The sequence below is a fragment of the Quercus lobata genome, chromosome 3 (genome assembly GCF_001633185.2).
Source record: "Quercus lobata isolate SW786 chromosome 3, ValleyOak3.0 Primary Assembly, whole genome shotgun sequence".
Classification (NCBI taxonomy): domain Eukaryota; kingdom Viridiplantae; phylum Streptophyta; class Magnoliopsida; order Fagales; family Fagaceae; genus Quercus; species Quercus lobata.
In genome coordinates, this window is record NC_044906.1 from 39,598,739 (window position 1) to 39,610,554 (window position 11,816).

General features: G+C 34.0%; 1 non-coding gene across 1 annotated transcript; it reads right to left on the reverse strand.

The window, feature by feature from the left end:
• Positions 1–428: 428 nt before the first annotated feature.
• Positions 429–547, reverse strand: LOC115982996. The gene has a single exon (XR_004089813.1). It is a non-coding gene; the product is annotated as a 5S ribosomal RNA (ribosomal RNA).
• Between the last annotated feature and the right edge of the window lie 11,269 nt (positions 548–11,816).

Sequence of the window (11,816 nt, forward strand, 5' to 3'; positions counted from 1 at the left end):
AGCTATGGGCTTCCAAAGGGTGTTGAGTTTGAAAGTGAGGTAGTTAAAACCAACTATTCTACCATACACTTTCATGATCAACACCTTGGCCCAAGGAGCCCTCATACGGTACTTTGTCTCTTTAGAGAGACTTACATCAACCATGCCTTCAACTAAATCCTCAACTCCATCATCAGACACTTCCTCAGGATCTTCCATTCTATCAAAGCTAAAAGCCTGGGTATATGCCCCTGGAATGTCTCCTATTAAGCTGTGTTTATAACTTACTTGTTTGTGGGGTGGAACAAATGGTTTCTCAATGCTGTTATCTTTAAATTTCTTCACACTCCTGAACAATTCAGCTTCTTCTTCTGTAGAACATTGGGTTGGTTGTTGAAACTCAGATTCCATGGCAAAGCAGTTCAAGCTTTACGTCTTTCTTAAAGAGAGGGGTGCAACACGAGGACTTACCAGGAGGTCACCCATCCTAATACTACTCTCGCCCAAACACGCTTAACTGTGAAGTTCTGATGGGATCCGATGCATTAGTGTTGGTATGATCGCACCCACAGTGGGTTGCTATCTCTAGCAGCTCATTGTAGCTAAAAGTTATATACTTAAAACAATATTTAATTCACACATGCTCACCATATCTCACGCATGACACTTTCTTTATACCCTATCTCAATATCTCTATCTCTCACACACAAATGCAAAACAAGAGAAGCAACAGCTTTGCCTCTCTCCACAGAACCTCTCTTCGCCCAGGACTCTCTTCAGCCAACCCTCCCTCCCCCCAGCCCAGCCCTCTCTCCCCTTCGCCCAGTCCTCCCTCCGCCTAGCCACTACTCCTTTCACCCAGACCCAATCCTCCTTCCATTGGGTCTATGGATTTCTTTGGGTTAGGTTTTGGTTTAGGTTAGGGTTCGGTTTTGGGTTAGGGTTTGGTTTTGGGTATTGCTTATTAATTGGCAAAGGGAATGCTCCTCATAGGATCAATGATCTCAACGACGAAGCATTTCAGTTCATTAATTGGTAGGTCTGTTTCTTAACTGTTCTTCCGTTTTGAATTCACAGATAGTTGCATACTTGCGTTTGTTTCTTCTTGTTCTTTATGCTTTCACTTTGTGCATGATCAAATTTATCAAAAGAAAAACAAAAGGAAAAGATTGATGATAGTGCAACACAAAGCTTTTCAATTTCACAATAAAGTTACTAAGAAGTTTATTTGATTTGCTATTAGTTTTGCATTTAATATAAGGTCCAGTTGTTTATACACTTATGAAAAATAGAAAACATGTATAACACGTTTATACACTTATGAACAACCTGTGTCAAAGGTTTCAATTAGTTCAATTCATTAGGTCTAATGTCATTGAATAAGGGACCTATTTATCAATGTTAAAAAAAATATGACAGTCACGACAAACATGGATTTCCAAAAATATGATTCTTCAGTTAAAAAAAAATTATTAAAAAAATTCGAGTTTTAAAAAATGTGTTCGCTACGTTCAAATGATCAATTGAAAATACCCTTAGAAACAAAGAACAAAGAAAACATAATTAAAGAATAAAAAATTAATAGAAAAAGAATATTTAAATGAAAAGCTAAAAATTTTAGATGCTTTGACGTTGAGTGTATTGTAAAGTGAGTTTTTAAAATAGATAAAATAGCTTTTTGAGTTGTTTAAAGCTATAATTTTTAGCAATTTTACTATGAGTGCTCTAACACCACACTTTATAATCACCCAACATCAAAGGTTTTATTTTAGCATTCAATACATAAAAATAATATAAACAACATAATAAAATAATATTCTCAATACAATAAACAACCACCATAACCACCACCACCACAGCCACAATCACCCATAACAACCACACCATTGCATAGCCACAACCACAGCCACCACCACCCACAACCGCCCAAAAGATATTCCACGTCACATGCTTTCGGGAAAAAAATTTATTTTAGAAAATACATAGAAAATAAAAGAAAGCAAAACGTGAAATAGAGACACCAAACCAAACACACACAACTAGAAGCAGTTACATTAAAGCTTAAGAAACCAACCCAATCATCAAATCAACCATACCTGTCAACAGCAACCACAAGTAAATTGAGTCTTTCTTTGAAACAAAAACATTAAAAAAAAAAAAAAAAAAAAAAAAAAAAAAAAAAAACAAAACAAAAAGAAGAAGAAGAAGACAGAGTTACCAAAAGAGAAACAAGAAAGAATTAATAACTAAATGTCAACACCCAACCATCACAATCCCTCCAAATTGCAACCCACAAAACCCAAAACAAAATTACCACCCAAAACCACCATTAGCACCACCCACAAGGGCCACAACCCATACAAATTTGAACCCCCACCACCAAAATCAAATCACAAACCCACCAAAACCCATCTACACCCGCTGAACCATCGCGAGACACACGAATTGAGCCGCCCACATTGTCACCAATCTCAGTCGTCTAAGGAGAAAAAAAAAAGAAGAGAAGAAATTGAGAGACACAATCACAGGAGATACTGAAAGGGAAAAAGAAAGAAAGAGAAAAAAAAATTAAACAAAGAAGAGAGAAAATGAAATAAAATAAATTTTTTTTTATATAGCTTTGGAGCTACAGTAAAGTTTCATCTTACTATAGATTGGCTGCTAAATTTTTTAGATTTAACAACCCTAATGTAGCTAGCTTTTTTTGTGTTTTTATTGCTAAAAAAAGTTTTAAGTCATTTTAGCATCTTTAATGTGAGTGCTCTAAGATGTGCTAAATGTTGAAAATTTTGGCACGTGCTATAGCGATGTTCTACTTTTAGAAGGGCAAGACTAAGGGTCTGTTTGGGAACAGTGAATTTAGTTTTTTGCTGAAAACTTGTTGCTACAACTATAGAAAAAAAATTATGTATAATTTTAACCCTATTTTAATGCTTGAATATGCAAAATGACTTCCAAATATGAAAAGAAAATATTTAACAACAACAATAATAATAACTAATTTGTTTGGCTTAGTTATAATTTAATATCAAGTTTGTTATATTATAATTAAGATACATATTTCATCAAAGCCATCAATTAGAGTTACCAAAAAATACCATAATGTTAGTGGTAATTATAACAACAGTCAACTAGAGTTTGACCAAAAAAAATGCCATAATATATTGTAATTATAACATTAATAACAAAGGAAGTCCTACGATGGACGAATCCCACATATTGATGCTGTGATATTGTTCTGAACCATTTTCATCTCAGGTTCATTTAAAGAAGAGATCACATGTGTCATTTCATCATAATAACCCCTCTCACTACTTTTATTTCTGTCACATCTAGAAGTTCCTTGTCCAATATCATGTAATAAAAATATGAAGAACGACTGTAGCAACAATAATGGATTCTTGAATGTGTATATCATAGCTAGCATATCTCTCAAAATTCTCCATATATTCTTTTAAATACCAAAAGTTCGCTCTATGACAGAACGAAGTGATGAATGGAGATAATTAAATTTTTCCTCTAGAATTTTTGGTCTTTGACCTTCTTGAAAATCAGAAAGGTAGTGCCTCTTCCCCTTAAATGGTGCAAGGAACCCTTTTTTCATAGGGTACCTTGAATCAACAAGATAATATTTTCCTACAAATGAGAATGTTTATTATATTAGTACTTTCACCGCAAACAAGATTTTAATACGTTAATTAAAATTTAACAATACAAACTAAGTGGAAGTTTGGGGAAGTTGTCACTCTCATTATTGAGGCAACTTAAAAATATTCTTGTGTCATGTGCTAACCATTCTCATCCAACACAAGCAAATGTGAATTTCATGTCAAAATCACAAGCACACATGCAATTAGTTATTGACCCCCATTTTCTTCCTCTATATGTATGCTGATTATAAATTGATAAGCCCACGGAGATATGAATCTCATCAATAGCTCCAATGCATTCCAAATCATTGTCATATCAATACCATGTGAAATTTTGCAACGTGTTATGTCATAAAAACAAATTGAAAAAAAATTATTTAAGATACCAAAATAACAAAGTACCTTGAAATGTAGCCAATATCTATCACAATATTGTAAATGTTGTGGCACATTAGGAAATGCAGGATCTGTAGGCTTGATAATGTCTTGTGATATAACATTGCCTAACAATGTAACTACCATTTTCACGTGTCAACTTATTGTCTCACCCCAACATTGAAATCTGTCCTGAAGCATTTTATTACCCATGCCAGGTCCTGTTGACACCCTATTTTGCAACCCGTATTTAACCTCACATGGAGGGTAAAAGGATAATTTCACCTTGGAAATATGCATCTTGATTCTGGTCATTAGATCCCTAATCTCATTTCACCAAAATGATCTTGATGTTGTAACGATTAAATCGACTAGTCATAAACCCGAATCGAACCATTAGATTGAAAGTTATCATCTAATCAAGTTTTAATGGCTGAGATACACTATCACAAATTGAGTCCGACTATATGTGATTATGAATAATTGATTTCAATTGGTTATAAGTATAATCAATTTGAGATCAATGACGTGTCATAATTTGATTGGTTAGGACTATATTATATAGTAGGGTTGCATACACCTAATTAATTAGATAGTTAAATATTAATTATTGAATGAGTAATTTGTGCAATTATTTTTTAATTAGAGTAAATTTGGAATCAGTTAAGTCTAAAATGGGAATGATTAGAGTCATTTAATGTTAATAGGGAGCTAATTTGGGACCTATTAATATTAATTGTTCTGAAACTATTTTCTAGCAAATGACCTCTGCTCACTATTTTATCAATATCTCTCAGAATTTTTTGAATCTGTAAATGAGATTAATTTTTCTAGAAACTAGACATCCAGGGCTTCAATTTGAGCACAAAAATGAGATAATTCTGATCAGAATTGAGTCAGATATGATTTTTCGAAATTAGCTCTACAAACTGTTACAATAGTTACGAGAAAACCGAACTTTGCTTCCTCCTCACTCTCATCAATCTCCACATTTAATGAACCAAATTTCTCCAAAGGCTAAAATGAGGTCTAGGTTCATGATTCTTTATCAACTCTCATTAAATGGTCTTCTATTCATATTTCCTCCACCACTACTATATAAACCCCTTCTCTCATTCATTTCAAAACACACACAAAACCCCTCTCTCTTCTCTTGAGTTCTAGTGAAGTTGAGTAGCCTTGTCATATCTTGGTCTTCCTGAAACTTAAGGTATTGAGTGGGACCCACTCTCCCTCTCCTAGCTCTTCTTTTCCTCCACCCTTAGAACTTCCATCAAGAGTCCCCTCTTCCACCATATGGATCTTACATAAAGGTATAATCCACTTCCCTAACTGTTTGTTTATGTTGCTATGATGAAAATTTAAGATTAAAACATGATAATTCACTTGAATATGTTTGAATGTTCTTAATTGTTCTTATGTGTTCTTTATATGTTCTTGGTTGTTCATCACATATTCATGTATATCACTAGATTTAATCTTAAATCTACATCAAAAATATGAAAAACATGTTTGTTTAATAATTTTTTAAAATTCTTGAATCTAGGATATTACCATCCACACACATTCACTAGAGTTTATTTTTCAATCCAAATGCCATGCTTAATAAATTGAATTAGGGTTTATCACATGCACACACGTTAAATTCAATATGCAAATTGATAGATAACATATTGGATAATATGATATGAATGTTGGCCACCATAGTCTAGAAGACCGGTTTCACCGGGCGAGGTACCTTCCCACCTTATAACATAACCTCCGAACTTAGATCAAAGGTTGATAGACCAATGCTTATCTATGTATTTTATCTTAGATTGTATCTAGGACTAAAGTCGTGTAATTTTCCTATGATCAATGTAAATTCAATTTCAAATTAATAAAATGAGGAACTTTTCAATTATGGTTTTTTTTTTTAAATTTTTCCAATAATTAAATAAGTGGCGACTCCATTGTAAAACCCTTAATTTAAAGGGGAAAATATAAGCAGTCGAACCTCCATTTTGAAAGGCAATAACACGACTTCACCCATTTAAGTGGGTTTGACCTAACATCCTATAAAAACGGGCCGGGGGTGCGATCTCTCACAGTGGCAACTCCACTGAGGATATTAAGGGCTAAGCTTCAATTAGATTATGGTAGCCAACTATGTCATTGTTTGTTTATTGCTTTTTTGTTTATAATATGTCTAATAAGTTATTATTTTGTATGTCATGCATCATTTGCTTAAATGAAATTTATTTTATTTGTGTGTTAGCCCGGAAGCCCGGTAGTATTAGCCGTGGATTGTGGTCTTCCTGAGACTCACATACCCAACGGTGAACCTTCCACCCACCGCAACAAGGATCATTATGGTTATGCCATGGTGGTTCATAAGGACAAACTGTACCGTTCGGACCAACGCAACGCTCCTGGCGTCACAAGTTGGGTGGTACGACGTCTTAACTTATGGGAACCTTTAACCTACCTTCTACCCATGTTGTAATGACCCATAGAATCTACCTTTAGGTCGATCCTTGTAAAGTGCATTGCATTATGCATGTGTTTGGCCGTTGTTTGAATCATGATAAGCCCAAGTCCAATGCTTGAGCCCATCATAATTGTTTGAACCTTATATGCTATGAGTGAACTCAAGCCCAAAAGTCTATGATTGAACTCTACTTGGTATGGAAGCCCAAAATTTTTTCTGGAATCATTCTAAGCCCAACACTTGAGCCCATCAAAGGTGTATATGCATGATCAACATCAAAGGCCAAAAGCTCCCAAGATGCATGCCTTCTAAGTGCAAGCCCAAGCCATTTCATCATAATCAAGGTTCAAGCCCACCAAGTTTCAAGCATACTAAATGGATCAAGAAGAAGCAAGTGGCCCAACTTTGCCTCAATCCACATTTGGTTTGAAACATCATGGTTAAGCTTAAAGTTTGTTTGTTTATTCCATGTTTGAATTCAACTTTTTCATGTAGCATTTAATGAGCTTTGTTTATGTGTGTGTGTATATATATATATATATATAAAACAAAACAAAAAAAAAAATTCAAGATTTCCAAATCTTTCCCAAAAAAAGAGAAATTTTTAAATGAAAAAAAGTCTTTGGACTAGGGGCATTGAGCCCTTAAGTCATTTTTTGAAAAAAAAAAAATTCTTTGAACTAAGGGCATTAGTCTTCCTAGTGACTTTTTCAAAAAGGCCCATTTTTTTTTTCAAAGATTTCAAGATTCTTTAAAGTCTTCTTTTCAAAATGGTACATGAGGATCCCTTGAACAAAACTTTTTCTAAATTGTGATGTTTAAAGGCTTGAACAATCAACTTGTACTGAGAAAGTATTAATTTCATTTGATCCGTATAAACACTTTTGCTAAATTACTTTGAATAAAAGAAGAAATGGTCTTAAAAGGCAATAAAAAAGAATCCATCCATTAGAAAATCCCAAGAATCCATGTCCTTGATCCAATTTTCAAAAGTCTTTTGTTTCACATCATTAGAGCATTCGTACTTTTTCTTTTAAAATGAATTTATTAAAAGAGCTTGGGTCATTGTGCCTGCAAGCAAGCATTACTAGGGATAGGAGGCCGTCTTTGGTAAAACAAGATTATACCTTAATACCTAGAATGGTCATTATCCATTGCTAGCCCATTTGAGCCTTTAAATACTTAGCCTTTTTTTCACATGAACCCACTAATATCTAAACCTAGGGTGGGAAAATTCAAAGTATGCATGCTTATATCTCATGTTGAGGAGGAGTCGACCTTGTAGCTTTGAAGCTAATTGATAAAGCTCTCCTAGAAGACATGAAAGACAAGTAGAGCATTCATTAAGGTAAAGATAAGAGATCATCAAAGTAAAATTAATTTTCACTCAATCAAGGAAAGAGAAATGAAATTCCATCAATGTGAGAGAAAACAAAATGTGCGTCAAGTTTGAAGAACCTAAAATTCATCATGCCAAGAAGAGTAGAAGGTTCATCCAAAAGAAAGTTCATCAAAAAAAGAAAAAGATTCATCAAGCACAGAAAGGTGCAAATGCATCGAGGTAAGAAAGAAGTCTAGAGAGTGCATCAAAATGACCAAAAATCATTAAGCTAAGAAAAACAAGGAGGGAAAAATGTCCCCAAAAGTTCATTCAATCAAAAGATGAAAGACAAAAAAAAAAAAAAAAAAAAAAAAAAAAAAAAAAAAAAGCCCGCTAGGCTGAAAACCCAAAAGGGCGGTCTAGGCAAAAGTTAGGGCCAAAGAAAAGAAGAAGAAGAAAAGAAAAAGGGGTAAATCCCACCAAGTTGGAAACTTGAAGATGCAACCTAAAAAGAGAAGGATTTTACAAGATGAAAGTCTAGAGGTATGATTCAAGGGGAATGTGCATAAAAACAAATGTTGATACAAGTGACCAATGAAAACTAGTGAGAAGATGGCAAAGAAGAAATGGGAAAACTCCTTCAATACTTGATTTTTGAGTAATGCATACTTGGGAGAACATCATAGGGAATTTTGAGCCTTTTTATATCATTAATTTAATAACCTAAACCCAGCCTACATTACAACCCATGAATAAGACCTCCTTGAAGTCTTGCTAATTGTAGGCGCATCTTAAACTCTAATAATATTTTCTCTTGAATTAAAAAGGAAAAAATGCTTAAAATTTTCAAACCCCACAGGATGATATGTCCGAGGACAAAATTTCTTAAATTCTCAAATCCTCAAAATGACTCAAAAGAACTTCCAAGCCTAGACCACTCTCCTTATTTGCACCCCAAAATGTGATTCATAAATATTATCATATTTTATTTCTTGATTGCCTTTGGAGACTTAATCTGATGATGTTCAAAAGGATGAAACAAATTTGATTACATGAGTTTAATGATCTTGATCCTTCCTAATCAAAGAGATTTGTTTGATTCTTAAACACTTTGATTTGCCAAAATGGTTGTTCAAAGGATCACCTCTTGTTTGTTAAAAAAAAAAAAAATGAGAGAAGAAGAAAAAAAGAGAAATCTCATTTCCACCAAAAAAAAAAATCATTCTTTTTCAAAATCCAGTTCTCTTGAACTACGTCTTGACTTGATCCTCTATGAGAGAGGTACGTAGGCAGCCTTTCAAAGGCCCAGTCCCAATCATCCAAACAACCTTGGGGAACAAAGTCAAAATAATGTGACAAAATTGTTTGGGTGCATGTTAGGTTAAGCCCATTTGTTTGCATTAAGCATGTTTAAACTTGGTGCGTTAGCCTATTTATATTGTGTGCAAGTTTTCACGATAATTGGTTTCTAACAAGCTAGGGAAAGAAAGCCTTTTTGTAGGAACCAAGGATGGTGGACCATGATCTTCTTTCATGTTTGTCAATGGTCACAACATCAAATGAATTTAGCTTCAATCTAAGCATGGAATATGCCCCAAACTAGGGGCATTGGGTAAGTACTTCCAATTCATTTCAATGAATAAATCCATTGCTAATTAAAATTATCTTTTTGCAAGAATTGAGCAAGGACTTATCCAGTAATCCGCATCAATTTCCAGCCAAAATTATTCTCATTCAAAGGATAGGTTTTTCAAAAAAAAAAAAATCATCATGAATAAATCTTCATCACTATAACTCCATCTTCATCTTCTTCACTTTTTTATAATGAACAAATCTTCAGATTTCAAAAAAAAAAAAAGACAAGACAAAATTTCAAAAAAAAAAAAAAATCAATTCTTTCTAAATCTTTCAAAAAAGAAGAAGGAAATTTTCAAAAAAAGGCCTTAGGACTAGGGGCATTGGGCTCATACTTCTTTTTAGGTTGCTTCCAAAAAAAAAAGATCATTAATCAAAATTTTCAATTCCTTGAAAAAATTCAAGATTTCCAAATTTTTCAAAAAAAAGGGAGACAAAAGAAAAAAATTTCAAAAAAAAAAAATCAATTCTTTCTAATTCTTTCAAAAAAAAAAATCATCAATCAAAAATTTCAATTCCTTGAAAAAATTCAAGATTTCTAAATTTTTCAAAAAAAAAAATCATCAATCAAAATTTTCAATTCCTTGAAAAAAATTCAAGATTTCCAAATTTTTCAAAAAAAAAAAAAATTCATCAATCAAAATTTTCAATTCCTTCAAAAAATTCAAGTTTTCCAAATTCAAAAAAAAAAAAAAATTCATTAAATTCTTCTTCAGGAATAGAAAGCTATGATCCTCTTCCATATTTTCCAATGGTGCAACATCAAGTCAACTGTCCACCCTCAGCATTCATCGAAGCATGGAATATGTCCCAAACTAGAGGCATTCGCCAGGTATGCCAACTTCTTTTCAATGAATAACTCCGTTAGTAATTGAAAATGTTTATTTTGCAGGTACTAGTGTAAAAGGCCACACACATCGGCATGAGCCAAGATCTAGAAATCCTAGGTCCTCTGAAACATGAGCCAGGATCCAAAACTTTTGGTCCTCTAAAAACATGAGCCAAAGCCCAAAAAACCTTAGTCCTCTGAAAAACATGAGCCAAGATCCAAAAATCCTAGGTCCTCTGAAAACATGAGCCAGGATTCAGAACCTTTGGTCCTCTGAAAACATGAGCCAAAGCCCAAAAAACCCTTGGTCCTCTGAAAACATGAGTCAAGATCCAAAAATCTTAGGTCCTCTGCAAACATGAGCCAGGATCCAGAACCTTTGGTCCTCTGAAAACATGAGCTAAAGCCCAAAAAACCCTTGGTCCTCTGAAAAACATGAGCCAAGATCCAAAAATCCTAAGTCCTCTAAAAACATGAGTCAGGATCCCGAACCTTTGGTCCTCTAAAAACATGAGCCAAAGCCCAAAAAACCCTTGGTCCTCTGAAAAACATGAGCCAAGATCCAAAAATCCTAGGTCCTCTAAAAACATGAGCCAGGATCCAGAACCTTTGGTCCTCTGAAAATATAAGCCAAAACCCAAAAAACTCTTGGTCCTCTGAAAACATGAGCCAAGATTCAAAAATCCTAGGTCCTCTGAAAACATGGGCTAGGATCCAGAACCTTTGGGCCTCTGAAAACATGAGCCAAAGCCCAAAAAAAACCCTTGGTCCTCTGAAAAACATAAGCCAAGATCCAAAAATCCTAGGTCCTTTGAAAACATGAGCTAGGATCCCGAACCTTTGGTCCTCAGAAACACATGACTAGAATCTCCATATATTCTTGACCTCAAGTAAGCATGTCTTGTACTAAAAAAATTGCATGCATGAACTACGTTTGGACCTGATCCCCCCACCAAGAGGTACGTAGGCAATCTCCCCTGAGATTCGGTCCACATTTTGATCCACTACATGACCGTCTACATTTTTATCTACATGCATCATACATTCACTATGGTTAAATACTAATTGCAAAGTTAGGTGTCTCTTTCATACATTGACATTTGCTTTTCAAGCTCTGCCAATAAGGGGCATTCTGTTGACACCCTATTTTGCAACCCGCATTTAATCTCACATGGAGGATAAAAGGGTAATTTTAGCTTGGAAATATGCATCTTAATTCTGGTCATTAGATTCCTAATCTCATTTCACTAAAATGATCTTGATGTTATAACGATTAAATTGACTGGTCATAAGCCCGAATTGGACCACCAGATTGAAAGTTATCATCAAATCAAGTTTTAATGGCTGAGATGCACCATCACAAATTGAGTCCGACTATATGTGATTATGAATAATTGATTTCAATTGGTTGTAAATATAATCAATTTGAGATCAATGATGTATCATAATTTGATTGGTTAGGACTATATTATATGGTAAGGTTGCACACACCTAATTAACTAGATAGTTAAACATTAATTATTCAATGAGTAATTTGTGCAATTATCTTTTAATTTG